The sequence below is a fragment of the Natator depressus genome, chromosome 7, assembly GCF_965152275.1.
Source record: "Natator depressus isolate rNatDep1 chromosome 7, rNatDep2.hap1, whole genome shotgun sequence".
Lineage (NCBI taxonomy): Eukaryota > Metazoa > Chordata > Testudines > Cheloniidae > Natator > Natator depressus.
In genome coordinates, this window is record NC_134240.1 from 102,997,746 (window position 1) to 103,014,551 (window position 16,806).

The 16,806-nt window shown below is 43.0% G+C and overlaps 1 long non-coding RNA gene across 1 annotated transcript; it reads left to right on the forward strand.

The window, feature by feature from the left end:
• The first annotated feature begins 237 nt into the window (after positions 1-237).
• LOC141991688 (uncharacterized) lies at positions 238-15,087 on the forward strand. Its single transcript, XR_012640436.1, has 5 exons — positions 238-355; positions 4,666-4,728; positions 5,872-6,443; positions 12,894-13,085; positions 14,738-15,087. It is a non-coding gene; the product is annotated as an uncharacterized LOC141991688 (long non-coding RNA).
• Positions 15,088-16,806: the final 1,719 nt, after the last annotated feature.

The following is a 16,806-nucleotide window of genomic DNA, read 5'->3' on the forward strand; positions in this document are numbered from 1 at the left end:
CCTATGTACTTATCAACCCCAAATTACCCACATTCAAAATTTAGTTGGCTACCGTAAATAGGCCTCAATTATACGAACGACTAACAACTGGACATAAAAATTAAACACGCATCAATTATACTTCTAGGGCAACCACATAAACAATGTGGCCCACCCTGATTGGTTGGTCTGTTCTAAAACATGGCCGTCAGATCAGATAAAAAGAACGAAGGCATGGGAGAGTGAGGGAGTGAGTGAGTGTGTTTTCTCAGTAAAACCCCCTAAACTGAAGTTATGTGCACTTCTCGACTGTCTGTATCTGGACAGTGCGGAAAGCAGCCGACCGAAGGGTAATGTCTCTTTGGACAAATGCAGGGTAAGTCTATGGAGTAAAGAAGTCTGGTTGCTCGAGCCGAATTGATCATAGTCCTATCAATACTGTAGCATAAAATCAATAGTAGACGGCTGATGCATAAATAGCTTTGCATGTATTAGTGCTGGTCTTTTAAATAGTCCGAGCAAATGCACGTAGCGCTGTCGTTCATCAGCTTTAAAATAGTTTGTCACCAGGAATACAGAGCTGGTGAATAATAGCTTTACTTATGCTTGTCTTCAGGGCTTTTATTATAGCCTGCCAGGACCAGCATATGTAGAGTCACTGTTCAGGAACTCGCAAATGGGCCACAATATTACATGTACTTGCGCTAGTCTTCAATATAATCTGCCTTTTGTATTAATCCTTATTCAGTGCTGGTCTTTGGTTTTTCTTTTCTTGTTTTGTTTATGCTGCTGTTATAGTCGGAAATCATTAAAAGCCTTTCTTGAGGAATAATTAGTAGTTCTTACTTAGTCTATACGGACACCAGTTAACCTCATTACATCTGTGTTGGGTGGTGGGAAGTAGCGAACACCCCGGGGTGAAATAGGGCCCCGAGGCATGCCTCCTTCTTCCTTTATCTCCGCAGTCTCAACCATAATCAAGGTCCTGTTTGTGCATAAAATAACCTGAAAGACAGAGCTAGCTGAAAGGATAAATAAACTGACCTATTTTGTTCGGTCATTACACAAGTTGTGCTTAGCAAATAGCTATTATTTCCTTTTATTACATTAAATAGTTAAGATTTTCAGTTCCCTCCCTCTCCCTGCTGGATATTTGTTCTGAATTCATTTTAGAAATGACAGCTCAGATAGACTTGTGGCAGAGCCTTTTGTTACTGTAACTAAAAATAGAACAGAAAAAACATCTCTGTAAAGACGGTTGGCAGAACAAAAAAGCAACTGAACAATAGCAGGTGTCAGTCTCTATAGGTATTTCTGGAAAGGCACGGGGGGGGGGGGGAGGACAGTGCGTGTTCAGATTAGAGATCTAATGATGTTTTTAGGATCTATAATCATTACTAGTTACCAATAAGAACTACTTAACAGTGTAAGGGGATTAACAATTATCCCTACAGAAAAATAGGAAATGTAAGGGAGACTAGCATCTTCTATAAGGATGGTTACCTACAATCTAGCAAACAAAGGCATAACAAGAACCAATGGCTAAAAGTTGAAGTTAGACAAATTCAAACTGGAAATAAAATAACTTTTTTAACCGTGAGGGTATTTAACCACTGGAACTATTTATCAAGGTTCATGGTGGATTCTCCATCAAGAAAAAGTTTTAAATAAAACTTGGATGTTTTTTCTAAAAGATATGCTCTAGTTCAAACACAACTATTCGACTAGAAGCAGGACTTAATAGAGGGAAATTCTATGGTTTGTGTTACACAGGTGGTCAGACTAGATGATCACAGTGGTCCCTTCTGGGCTTCTACATCTATGCCACCAGTACATCAGTGTAAAATACTCGTATGAATACATTTACAGAAATAGTTACATTTATATCTAAAAAGCCAAGCGGAATAGACTAAAATTTGCCACTGCCAGAAATTCACCAGGCCCGTGTCTGGCTCTATTCAAAAAGCATTAGACCTGTTTTCCCAGTCATTTTGCTAAGTGATAGTTCATTTCCCCCGTCATCTAGCCCAATGGTCCTCAAGTTCTTTCCCTCTGTAGACCCCTTCAAAGGAGAAGGATCCCCACCCCAGACTACTTCCTCTCCCAAACCAGCAAGTCCTTGCTGCGTGCTTCTCAAAATGTTTTATTCTGTGGATCACTGCTCGTGCAGACACCACAAGGATATTTTTCTCCTGTTCTATATTAATTTTTTTTAATTAAAATTGCATTTAAAGAAAAAAGAAAAAGCTAAACTGAAGCAGAAGTGAGAAGAATAAAACCAGTGTTATATATGCTGGCATCGTCATAGAGGTCTGGAGGTCCTGCAGCTATCTGTGACAAAACAGTTTGAAAACCACTCATCTAGTCAGCAGTCAGTGTCCTCCTTTCTGCTTCAACCTAAGTTTTCTGCAGTTCATCTAGATACTACGATGACAGGTGTCCTTCAATATGGTTCATACTTACTAGTGAACAAACCCAGAAATCTCTCCCGGGGAAGAGCTGTACAAAAGGTTTGACTTGAACAGCCAGCTACTCAGAATCAGTCTTGGTGAAAGTTAAAACTATACCCCTCCTCCGCAGGCTTTTTATCAGGTTTCATTGATCTCCGGGAGCTGTTTATGGAAGAGTCCCATGATGCTTTCTGGCTTTTATCTGGATATCTACAAACCTTATTACAGACTGCAGGTCACAGTACATTTAGAGTTTGAGAGTCGCTCACAAGAACAGTTCTTATGGGTCGAGTCACATCATATTTCTTGCATGTCCCCAATTAGTTGAGCCTCAGCTCAGTAGAATCCATTTTCGTTTGGTTTCCTGCATTTGAGTTGAACCATCTGAGCCAGCTGGAAAAAGTCAGGAAAAAAAAAGCTAATTTTTTCTAGCTCTTGCAATGTCTGGCTGGCATTCCCCAGTTATTAGGAACTGTCTCATATTTATATTTTGATTCAAATAATTCTACATGAGCTTCAAAAGGGGAAGATTCCTGAAGTCAGAGTTTTCTTGCGGCATCAGACCTAGACAAGGGATGGGATTTTCAAAAGCCCTCAGCACTGGCCTAACTCCAGTCTATTACCATTGGCTTCACTGGCAGCAGTTAGGTCAATGCTGCACACTTTTCAAAATCCTGCCATCAGTTAATTTCTTACAGAAACCTATAGGCTCCCTGTCTAACTTCCCACTTATTGTGAACAATCTAGTTACTGTTTTCCTTTCGGGCTCATCTAATTATATGTCAGTTCAAGGAGGCAACCATACCTGATTTGCCTGTTTGGTCCATTACTTCCCCAGCGTCTCTGTTCAGCAGACGACTTCCTAAATGAAAGATCCTTTCATGGACAATCTCCCCTCCCAGCTCTTTGGTTCTCAAAATAATTAGTTCTGTAGACCTCCAGGATGGGCTCTGTGGGCCAAGGTGCTTCATACACCATAAACTGAGACCCAACAGTCTGGCCCATCACAGCCCTCTGAATGCTAAATTGAGAGATTCAGCTGGTGAATCTGAATGCCTGTTGGATAGTCTCTTCAAATGTTCTTAGGATCCCATCCACAACCCACCAAAATCCACCAGTGGGATCCTGGCTCCATTAAAGTCAATGGCAAAATTCCCATTGACTTCAATGGAACTTGGATTTCACCCCACCTGGGTCTTTGGACTTTGGATCAAGGCCTTAGCTCCTGTTTTGTTTCTTCCAACTTCACATTGCACAGAAAACGCTCTGTAGCTCAGTTCTTCTTCCAGCTAGAGAAAATTTCTAAAGGACAAAGAATTCCAGTCAAAACCTTTGTATTAGGCTAACAGTCAAACACCCGTCTTCTTTAAGAACTATAGCTACTTTAATCTGCTATCGAAAATTACATGTTCTCTAACCCCATACAAACTGCTTGGCAGGGGCAGCTACTGATGCCGAAAGGTGCACATTCGAAAATACTATCCCAAGCTTTCCCAGAAACTCTTTAACAGCACTAATCGGCATCCTTCTTGCAGGATTGAAGGGGCACAGAAAAAGTTACCTTCAATGTTACCATCGGGAGAACCTCCAGAATATACCTCACAAGTATGTCTCAGTCAATATGGGGAAGTTTTTCCAACGCTAGCCCTGGGTGTGGATAAACTGATGACTTCAGTCTCCAGCGCTGAAAATCTGTCACCTTTCACAAGCAACAGATTGACTTGAAAGCGGAAATTGAGGAGGTGAGGGAAGGAGAGTCTAGGAGCGCTTTGGCAGTATTGCTAGACTGGCATATACTACACCAGCAAAGCTCCCTAGTGTGGTTGCAGCTTACACTGGCAAAGGTGAGTTTTTGCTGGTACAGCTCATTCCAGGTCCTCCAAGCGAAATAAATTCCACCAGCAAGAGCTGTTTTGCAAGTCTACACTAGGAATTTCTGCCAGCACAGCTCTCTCTCTACCGACCTCTGAGCTACACTGCTATATCAACAAGAGTTTGTAGTGTAGACCTGACCCTAATCTTTTAACTGACTCGTCTTTGTCATTTTACATTGGTCCATGGCCGGTGTAACCACTAGGTGAACTTGGCAGCCGCCTAGGGCGCCAAGATTTGGGGACGCCAAAAAGCGGTGCCCCCAATTTTTTTTTTTACACTATTGCTGGAAAACGAATGAATAAAGAAAAGAGAAATGTCCTTGAACTTGCATTTTAACTTGTCATTCTCTCGTACATTACAGCTATGGCCTACGCCAGCTCTGCGTTGCGGGCACAAGCGTACTGCTTCACTACAGTACAAAGTGGTAAGGACGTCATTTTTCTCGCCACGCGCAGCCGTCACCCGTTCTGACAGGCTGTTTATCATGCTAAGTTTACTAGTTTTCGGAGGCTGTCGACCGAGGCTAACTATTTTTGTTGAGTTGTTTCAGATCTAAAACTCCGGCAATTGCTGCTGCATCATTTCACTAATACTGTGTGTCAATTGTGTGTGTATGTTAAGTATTTGAGTGTATATGTTTATCATATGTGAATATGCGTTTGTAGGTTGTTCAAATTTGTCATTGATATTGTCAGTTGTTGTATGACAGAGTATCCGCCATTCTAATTGCATAAATGTTATTAACAATAATTGGATATTCTAAAGGTAGAATAAAATGTAGTCGATTTTGATATGAAAGAAGGAAGTATACGTGACTAAAAAGGGTGTATTTCCGATTACAATCAACATTGCTTAATTTTAAGGAAAAGTCATCTTGATCTCTTAATCAATGTTTACATCAACCAGTTGATGAAATTCAAATAGTGACTCATAGTAAGTGACATGCATTCTCTATCCTTTACTTTTAATAGTGAACAAGAAAAAAAACTGATAGGAATAAAATTTCATCCATGTTGCAACAAAGACTTGTTGGGCTATCTACCTTGTCAATAGAACATGACATTGCTCGCAGCATTGAGTTGGAGGAACTGGTTTCTAAATTTGCTAAACTGAAAGCGCGGAAAAATAAATTCTAAATTATAACGTGTTACTCTGTGACGGTGTATTGTGTATAATGTATGTGATTTATTTTAAGCTCCATGCTATGTTGTGCAAAGTGAAAACAATAACAATGTCAACACTGTCAGGTTATTCATTTATTTTCATTAAATATGTAGACTAAATAATGAAATTAATAAATTTTCAAGCCAAAGGTGTATTAATTCTAATGAACAATGCCACATTATGCAGTATTCATTTTTGAAAGTTTATAATAAGCGATGCTCCCGGGCAGGGGTGGTGGAGGGGGGGGCGCAAGGTGGAAGTTTCGCCTAGGGTGCAAAATATCCTTGCACCGGCCCTGATTGGTTCCTAACCTTACCCAGAGATGCACACTGATTCGCAGATCTCTGCAATTTATAATGTTTAAATGAGAAATCCCTAGCTTTCTCTCTCTTTCATGTTTCAGGTTTATATTTAATCGTCTGGATACCCTGGAACCTACTGCATGGTGAATTACACTTGAGTGCATATCAGCCACAAAGCCTGGCAACTAGGATGAAATGACTGTAAATTGCCCCCTGGATGTGAGCTACTCCTGTTCTCCTTTCCCAAAGCAAACCTTGTAAAATCAGTTATTGACCTGTTTCCATGGGTGAAACACAGGCCAATGTGCACTCATTTACCAGAGGGAAGGTGGGGCATCGAGCCACAGCGTGAAGTAGTCTGAGCGCACTGCACTGAATGTGTTCTTTGGCAAACATCCCAGTGAAGTGGACATGATGTTATTAGAAGAGACAATCACAAGAATTTCACTGTCATTTCTGTAAGGACCAGGGAGAAGAAACAAAGTGTTCCCCAGACTGAAACGCAACTGCCAGAGCTACCTGGTCATCAAGCGATGGGGCTGATGCACAAGCAAAGGAGACTTGTCTTATTAACATGAAAATGATACATTGTTCTTCATACTTGCACTGGGCGAGTCCAAAAGGATTGCAAGGTGAAGGCTAGACATTCCGTCTCCCCCGCACTGAGAACAAGGTAACACTCCCCCACCCAGACAATCCATCAGCAGCAAGGGGAACAAAGTGCCAGCTGGAAGGAACAAACAGAATGATGCCAGCCTGCTCTCTTTCTGCTGCAGCGTTAGCCCAACCCTCCTGGCATGGATTCAGTTCAAGCACTGAGATTTCAAACCTTTCTGCCCTCTAAGCTTGACTGTGCTCATGTGGCACAGCTAGGAGTAGGGGAGGGTGCAGAGCCATATCTCCCAATTGGGAGCTCAGGAGAGGTTGTTTCTTCAAATGCAGCCTGCTCCTGCCTCCTCCCAACCCCACCAGCACACCCAGTCCTTGCAGAGGAGGGGCACAAGCCATTCTAGGGGTGTCCAGAGAGCACAGTCCCTGCATTCCCTTCCCACACCCCCCGCACAGAACCAGGTAACAATCAGGGACAAGACAGGCCCTTTTCTCTAGCCTGTATGGTCAGCATCAGTTTTGTTTTACCAGTAGTGACTATTATGCTCCTTGGTGCTTCCAGGAGAGAGTCAACTGGAATCTTATCAGAGGCGGTAGCAGAGAGAGCAAGCTGGCATTTAATATGAATGTGTGGACACGCAAGTGTGTGTACTAGCATTTCCCGTCTGTGGGCTGAAGGGGCAGGAGCACTGTATCTTTTACACAGAGTCTCTTTCCCAAGAGTTAGGAGTTTGTTGAACAGGTTTTAACACATAAAGCTTTACAGAGTCTGACAAAAAAATCCCTTCCCCTGTCAATTGGCCATGTGTCTCAGGGTTTTAGGATGTCACAATTCTACCAATTCTCCAGTCTTCCAAGCAGCCCTCTAGCAAAAACACAGAAGGAGAGGCCTAATATTTCTTAGGTAAAACAAGAAGCAAGGAAGAAAAAAAAGAGGACCTTCCAGGCCTTTTAAATGTTCATTAAGCAGCAACAAGAGTCCATATGTATTCCCCTCAGCCCTTTCCTTTGCAGTGATAGAGGTAAATCAAAACATCTCTGTTCTTGGTTCCTCATCCCACGCAGAACTTCATTTCACACTCTCACTACACTGTATGAGCAGTAGGTATGGTGCACTACAGCCTCCATTTTATTGCTCTCAGAGGCAGGAGATGGGCTCTTTCAAAAACATCCTCCATCTTTCATTAACATTCCTGACGTCTGCCTGGCAGAGACTATGAGCAAGGTACAAAACAACTGAATAAAGCATTAAGCACGTGCCTTACAGTTAACAACTGCAGTGCCTAAATGGATCACTCGTTTTAAAAAAATCTATTCTCAGTGCCACTACTTGCAACTGGAGCTAAATTGATACTTCAGAAATCCAGCAGATTATTTTACCGCTCGAGCCTTTCACTCAAACCACTTTAAAATTGCAACACCGTGTAGTCAGAATGTATTATGGCAAACAATCAGTTCTGAAGAAATATATGAAAATCAACTAATACTAGTGTTGGATTAGTTCCATACATACACACACACAGACCAGCCAGTTAAAGTAAATAAATGAACCCCAAACCTGATAAATGTATCATCATTCGTTTAGATGCAAAATTCCACCCCAGCAACAGAAATAGGTCTGAATGCACCAGATCTATACCTCATAACTTAGATCCTAGATCACATATAGTACAAGACGACATTGGTTTTATGCAGTAGTTTTGCTCCTAATTATTCAAGAGGAGCCCTGAAATGCCTGTCTTCCATCTGCACACGTATGTGTCTGACATCAGATCAGTACTACATCACATGGAGAGGGAAGTAAGGTGACCACTTGTTTGTATTTGTCCTATAAGACAAAATGGTCATGACATGATAAATAAAAATATGCAAGACATTCATCCTGAAATTTGAAACAGCCCCAGCATTGCTGAGGTTAATTAACCTGATTTTGAGCAAGCCTGGGCCAAGTTCTGGTTTTGGTTAGAAACTGTGACAATCACTGGGCAGGCTATGGTGTCTAATAATTTGAGCATGTGTCCGAGAGTCAGAAAATCTGTGTTCTGGTCCTAACTCATCCCTAACATATTGGGTGACCTTAGACTGGCCACTTAATGCTCTGTGTCTTAGTTTCTCTCTATAAAATGGGGTTAATATATACCTACCTTTGTAAAGCACATCAAGATCTTTGAGTGAAAGGCACTACATGGAACTGATTAACAGTGTTGTTAGATATGTGCTTTTCACAATGCTATATATTAGCCCAAAACTAAAGTACATGCACGTAAGCTAAACTGGACCCTCTATGAATTGCCATGTGTTTATTGGCTAAAAGTGCCACTGTTGCAACTATAGGTTCTAACCTGAACCTGTTTTGTGTTAACTTATTTGGTGACAGAACTGTATGGAAGAGCAGCTTGAGATAGTCTGGAGAGCACTGGCCTGGCTTCTAAACTGATTAGACAGCCATTGAGATCTCATGCTTAAGAAACTCTTTTCTTTCAATAAAAATAAAGCAATTTCTCCAAAAAAAAAAAAAAAAATCCTGTTGAGTTTCTGTAATAACCACCAAACAAGCTTTGCTTCACTATCTTCTCCAATAGGAGTGAAGAAAGAAAACCCAACCAAACAAAACCAAAACCCACTGATTCTGAAACATTTCAAAGATCTAGTACATTGGTTCATTATAGTACCTGGGGCATCATAAGAATCTCTGAAGCATGCAGCTAGAAAGGAGTCACTAGCAAATTAGAGGTCAGGTTTCCTTTCTTTAATTTGCTCTGTCTTTTTACTCGTTGTAGTTTAATAAAATAACCCCTAAGATATTTGAAACGAAAATCTATTTCCTCACCATGTTTCTTCATACTGTGTGTGCATGCATGCACGGACACTGGTTTTCTGTTACAGTGGAGATTGGCATTGATTTTGTTTTGGAAAAATCTCAGTTGAAGTCTTCATTGTGAGAAAAGAGAACACCCAAAAATGATACGGGCTCTGCAAGCAGACAAGGAAAAAAGAGATCAGATTTTGGGTCAGCCAGGATCAACAGTGCTCTTCAAAGACCCTGCAAGCCCTTTTCATTGGCACATGTTAACAGAGTGAAAGTTGTTTTAAAACCCTTATGCTGTATTTGATTTCCAAAAATAGGCCTTGATTCAGCATGGTACTTCAGTACGTGACTCATTGACTTCAATCGGACTAAATGCATGCTTAAGGTTTGGGATGTGTTTAAGTACCTTGCTGAATCAGAGTCATAGACAAGAGGCTAGATTTTGCACTCACTTGTATTGATGCCATATGTTCAGAGAAAAAAAAGTGAGTGACTCCAGCAGTATAAAGGTACAACTGAGAGCCGAATCCAGCCCAGTGTTTTAAAAGCACATCCCATTCTCAAACAGCCGCCGTGTACCTTCAAAGAATGCCGTGTAAAGGTTTTGTTGCTGTAATATCAGAAGCGAACTTCACTCATTTCAGGCAGGATTATTGTCCTGCCTTACCAGCTTTACGTACCATTCAATCTGCCATCACCATGTCTAATGCACATACCAGCTTGACAAACACATGAGATAGCAACTGCTGAATCTGGCAAGGCAGAACAACACAGAGCCTCTTGAGTAAAAATATCCCGCACCGTGGCCTATGTTTGTCTGCAGTGGCTCCAGAAAGGAGAGAAGGTTCTAGGAAAGAGCAGTTCTATCTTTAGAATGTTTTACTTTACACAAATGCCGAGGGGGTGGGGGCGGCGGGGGAAAATGAGCTATTGCAGAAAGAGATTTGTTTTGAAGAGTTGGTTTTTATTCCAGTGGCAATCCCACTGCATCTCATTGCAGGGGTGTTGGCTTACTGGATGGCATGTCAAGAGAGCTCTCTCTTATTTTACACCTTAGATATTATTTACACTTGGGTTGTTTTTACTTTCACTCATGCCAAAGCAGCTGTAGCAGTGGGTGGAAGAGGGGTCCCATTCAGATTTTCATTCGAAGAGGAGTCCCCCTCCGTGACATGGTTGATTTCCCTTTAATGTTGTAGATTTCTGTTTGGAGGAAAAGACTGTATGTGTGCCTAGCAAGAAGGGCCTGCCTGAAATGCTGGCCCTTTGCGACATGTTTGGGAGGCTGTCACTATGTATCTGGGCCAAATGGTTCAGAAGTGGCCTGCGTTCTATACAGGGCACCCACAATCACTGAGTGCTTCTGACAAGCCTTAGGATGTAGTTGGATGGTATGTGACAGGAGGGGTTACAGTTATAGAGGGCACCCACAACCCTCCTTCCAACGGGGCGCCCACAGCTGACCAATGCTACACTTCAAATTGGTAGTGCAGGCAAGAAGGGGAATGGCTAGGGTTGCCGGGGATGTGCTCTCCCAGCCGTCAGGCTAGCAGAGTTCCTACAGAGCCCTCCTCCTGCTCTTCTGGTACCCTTGTCGGATATCAGTGGTGCAAACAGCCTGTGCCCTCCTCCAGGATGAAAACCCTACTGTGCGCATAGGTCCCTGCTAGCTCAGAGAGGATGTATCCTGCTCTAGCTGCTGAGGAATTTGGCCTACACAGAATGACCTGGTGGTCTCAGTGGTCACATGCACACATCAGGAGGGTATCCTTGTAGGTAGAGAGAGGTACAGACTGAACAGGTTCAGTCACCTCCATGGCACCATTCTCCCCTTCTCTGAACTCCATGGAGCCTCTCCACAGGGTCTAGGATCTACCTAAGGTCCCATGTACATCTTCTCTACTCAATATAATAAAGCCCCAGGCTATAATATCTTTTGCTCACAGGCTTCCCTAGGGCCACTGTGGCCTAGAACAGTCATGCTGCTAAGGAGCAGCAGGGGCCAGATTTCCCTCCCTGTCCCCTGGGTTTTACTGTGGGAGGGAATGAGCTGGGCCTCAGGTCATAAGACCTTGCTCAGGGTTAAAACTGGGAAGATGATGGTTTAGCCTGGAAGTGATTTCTCTGTAACTTTAGTCAATAAAGGCAGCTAAGCAGGTAGTCTCTCCTCCCCAGTAGCATTTGTAAGTGGATACTTAGTGCCTTCAGTTGCTACCAAGGCTGTCCAGCTCTCAAAGGAGGGCATTAGACGTGAGAGACAAAATGCCATTATAGACCCAATCAACCACTCTGAATGGCCTTTCAACGTTTTAAATATAAACACTGAGTTTTCCATTTCTGAGGAGTGCTCTTGGGTGACCACATTTAAAACTAACTTTAATATAATTGTGGCCAACTCACTGATGGCCCAGAATGATTAAGGAGAAAGACTTTCAAAAGTGCCTATGTGATTTTGGAGCACAAGTCCCGTGGAAAATTCAGTTCCTATATCAACTTAGATGCTTTAGAAAAGCCCATCGTAGGTATTTAATAAAAGGGTTTTAATTGATCAGATACTATTTCAATACTGACTATTGGCCACACACTGCTTTTCATCAGGAGAATCCTACATCCCTTTGGGACTTTTGAAAATCCCACCCTAAATCTACTGGATCTATAAGAAGACAAAAGCACAAATGATGCTTTACATCTTTAAAGCACTGTTCAAATAACTGTTCATAATCCTCACACCACCCCAGTAAAGTATATCAGTATTATTACCTTCCAAACAGAGGCACGTAGAAGTTAAGTGACAAGCTCATGATCACACACCAAATCTTTTGCAGAGAGGAGTTAAAATGCAAGCCTCTGGCTGAAATTTCTGTGTTTATGTAAAAGCAAGCAAAATACACCTTGCCATATAACCTGACTCTAGTCTGTTTCCAGAGTTAACAGATTTGTAGTGTCTGGCCGGGGGTGGGGGAGGTGGGAAGGAAGAGGGCAGCGCCTGGGAGAACTTCTCTCCTGCAAAAAGAAATGTGCCCAACAGTACAGAACCACCATACAACAGACAGCAAGGCATCTCTTAAACTTGCTATGTTCCATTTCTAATGAGTTTCAGACAATATGACATTAAGCATCAGGCATAGAAAAGAAAAGGAAGATCATACCATCTGCCGTCATGGTAACAAAGGTAGAATATGCTTTCAGTGCTGCTGCATGGAAACCTTTGTGCGTTTCTGCCCTGTTGTATCAGGGAATTGTTCCATGTACATTTCATGACTTCTGTCTCAGAACTCGCTTTTGTACTCAACTACCACCATATCAATAACGAAAACAATCAGAGGGGTTTGAGAGGCAGTGAGGCAACCACAGAGGCAGCTTGATGCTGTCCAGTCCCAGTGGATTATTATGCTTATGAGCAGAAGGTAATAAGTGATTAGCAGGACAGTGAAAACAGTGACATAATCCTGTATCAGTGGGAGTGCTGCTGCAGAGCCACTAAATTGCTTCTGCCTTGTGACTTGAGTAAGGCCTAAGAGGGGAATAACTAAGTGCTTCTTTAGCATAAAGAGAATTATGAAGAGTCATCCCCTTCCTTCTCCATCTTTTAATGTGGCAGCCCTCAAGGATCACCATGGTGAAAATGGCTCAGTAGATCACACCCTTCTGCCCACGTACAAAAGGGGCCAAAGATCCAGTCACCAGATTTTTTTTTTTTTTTAGGTTAAACATCATGGAATCAGTGATGAAAATGCAGCCTGATTCAGAATGAACTAACTCAGCTGTACCTGAACACTGCAAGGGGCTACAGTAAATATACTAATTATATTGTGTGCCAAGGCCAATGCAAATGTGCAGAACACACTGGTCAAGGAGCAGAGGGCGCTAATCACAGCAGGCTGTAAATTCTATCAGGTGAGAAAGAAGCAGGTATTCCAAAGGAAAGGAACTGAAAGAGGAGAAAGCTTCTTGAAACCACAAAGCAACTACAAGGTGCAATACAAGATGCTGACTTTGCTCTACAAAGCTCCCAATGGGTTGGGGGTTCCTGGATCTTTAGCAGATCCATCTCTCTCCTTCTCCTCTACTGCAAGGCAGAGAATTCTCGATGGAGGGCCCTTGAGTCTGGAACAGTGTCCCTCACTGGTCAGACAGCCTGAATTTGACAACCTATTCAGTACACTGCAAGACCCATAACTTATCTCAGGCTTTTGTCTGATGGAGTGGGAGGGAAGGATGACTGCAGTGCAGCAGAGCCCATGGGTGGGAACTGAGGGTTGAGTTGGCCTGTGTGTAATTTTGTGGGGAGGAGGGAATTTTTGTGTGACTGTTTACTGAACATGATTGTTTTTAGGCTACATAGTGTACATGCCCTCAGACACACCATGTACATTCAGTTTCAGTGAGCTGAAAGAAGCTGTGATATGCAGCCACATTTTCAGAGAAAAGAAAGATCTCAGAGTTATTGTGGATAGTTCTCTGAAAACATCCACTAAGTGTGCAGCAGAGGTCAAAAAAGCTAACAGGATGTTAGGAAGCACTAGGAAAGGGATAGATAAGACGACAACATAATATAATTATATAGATCCATAGTACACCCACACCTTGAATACTGCATGCAGTTCTGGTCACCTCATCTCAGAAAAGACATATTAGAAATGGAAAAGATACAGAGAAGGGCAACAAAAACGATTAAGGGAATGGAACAGCTTCCATATGAGGAAAGATTTAAAAGACTGGGACTTTTCAGCTTGGAAGAGAGGACTAAGGGGGAATATGACAGAGGTCTATAAAATCATGAATGGTGTGGAGAAAGCGAATAAGGAGGTGTTATTTACCCTTCACATAACACAAGAATCAGGGCTCACCCAATGAAATTCATAGGCAGCAAGTTTAAAACAAACAAAAGGAAGCACTTCTTCACACAACACAGTGTCAACCTGTGGAACTTGTTGCCAGAGGATGTTGTGAAAGCCAAAAATATAACTGGGTTCAAAAAAGAATTAGATAAGTTAATGGAGGTTAGATCCATCAATGGCTACTAGCCAAGATGGTCAAGGATGCAACCACATGCTCCGGGTATCCCTGAGCCTCTGACTGCCAGATGCTGGAACTAGACAAAAGGGGATGGATCACTTGATGATTGCCGTGTTCTGTTCATTCCCTTTGAAGCATATGACATTGGCCACTGTAGGAAGACCGGATACTGGGCTGGATACACCTTTGGTCTTATCAGTATGGCCATTCTTATGTTCTTTCAGAAGCATTCCCTAACTGTGTGCACTCACACTGAGGCATCTTGTGTTTGATCTTTAGAGATGCTGAAAACTGGATGCTGAGAGTCTCTTCAGCATCTCTGAAAATCAGGGACTTGGTGCTTCACATCGGGCATACGCAATTAGGGAACATTTGGCCTCAGGGTCTTCCATGCAGCCATCTTCCTGCTAGATATTTGACTGTCGCCTTGAATTAGGAAGCAATTAGATAAACTGATACTAAAGAAATGACATGGACAAGAAGAGGAAGAATATAGATCCTCATCATGGATTTCTTCACTGCCCTAGCAGGTTAAAGCTCTGACAGACGAAGTCAGCATTTATCATCTGAATGCAGTGTGCATGGAAAGGTGCTGAGTTGATAGTCCTGGAGATTGGAGTCCTTTGCTACAGCAAGTATAGCAGGCAGGTGTGACCAGAAGGAGGCGCTCCAGCGGTGAGTGAATGCCTTGTGACACCCTCGTACTCTTAGAGACTCTTCCAATTTAACAACAAATAATGAACTGGACTCATTCAGGCCTATCCATTTATTTTTATTTCCTCTTAAGTCAGCTTTAATAAAGCTTTAAGGAGGATTAGATTAAGCTTGCAAAACACATTTATTTCCAGACTGCTTTGTTTGTTTAAATACATTCTGATGGGAACACAGATCATTTTGTTTGCAGTGTCAACAGGCTAATAAAAATTATGCTGGTAGCGGAGTTGCTGTTGATGTTCTAACTGCATCCCACAGTAGTGACAATGCAGGCCAGTAGGCTGTGGTTTTAGAAACATCCTGCAAAACAGCAGTGAGGCTGATGTTAGGATAAAACAATAATTAGCATACACAAAAGGAGCTGCAGTTTCGTTTTCTATTCATTTTTATTTGTCTTTCGTGTTGTCTAAATGACTATGATTAGCATACATAAACCATTGGGAAAAATCAATTCAACAAAACTAATTTAACATACAAGATGAAATCATTAGGCACAAATATCTTAAAGTCATTATTATGATTACTAATTACAGTGGTTCTCAATCTCTTCCATACTGTGACCTTATGTTACAATGGAAAAGAATTTGGGGACTCCCAACCCTGAGTCCATAAAACTTGCTCATTACTCCCAAGGTGAGTACCTATAATTTATAATTTGTAGTAGAGCCGAGCCTAGAAGCCCCAACCAAGAGGTAGGCATCCCTGTGTTAGACAGTGTACAAAGAGAATGAAAGAGTCCTTGCTCAGCTGCTAGCCCTGGCTGGGCTGGGGAGGACAGTACTTCCTCTTCCCCTGTGCAGCATCTGGGGCTGGGTCAGACCCGCCCCCAGATTTCTCCCCTGGCTGAAGGAAACTCTGCAAACTCCCCCACTCCCTGAGCCCATCGCTTCTCAGCTGCAGGAGGAGAGATCCCTTTTCAGGGAGCTGCTCCCCCATCTGCCCAACCCCTGTACATCCAGACCCCCTCATACTCAGACCCTCCCGACGAGCCTCATCCCCCCTGCACTAACAACCCCCCCCATGAACCCCACTCCCCCTGCACGACCCGAATGAGCCACCTGCGCCCGGATCCCCACCCCACCAAGCTCCAATCAGCTGCATCTGGGTCCCCCACTGAGGCCCCTGCACCCATACCCCCTTGCCAAGCTCTATCCCCACCACACCCCGATTCCCCCTGTGCTGAGCCCCAACCACCTTCACCTGGACCCTCCTGCAGAGTCCCATTACTATTGCACCCAGAACTGCCCCCCCCCGACAAGCCCCTGTGCATCCAGACCCCCCACGCATCTGGATGCCCCGTTAAACCACTCACACCCACTTTGCCCCACGCAGAACCGTCTCAACCCACACCTGGATTCCCCCAAACTAAGTCCCTCCACACTTGTTGAGCCTGCCTGCTCACACCTGGTGCACCTGGCACAGAGGGGCAGACCCAGTCCTTGCACTGTGTCAGAGTTGGGTGCAGCCTCACTGCTGAGTCCATGTCCCGGGGGGAGCTGCATAGTTATCTCCCACCTCTGTGTAGCCAGTGGCCTGTGCTCCCCAATGCCATGCTAGAGCCTCTACATTTATTTGACAAATAAAATTTGCAGAATTTTAAAATATTGCTTGCAGAATTTTTACTTTTTGGTGCAGAATGCCCTCCGGAGTAATGGTCCCCTAAAGGAACAGATGAAATCAACTATCCATGTATTTAAGTTTCAATGAAACCTTGAAAAGAGAAGAATCCTAAACCCTTGTGAAATAGCAGGTATTCTGATTATAGAGTTTCCCCTCAATACATTTTATTGCCCTTATCAAACACAACTCATGGGCTGATTAGCTTATGCTGTAACTGATTTGACAACTCCATGGTTCTCAATGGAGTTACAGCAAGGAGAGATTT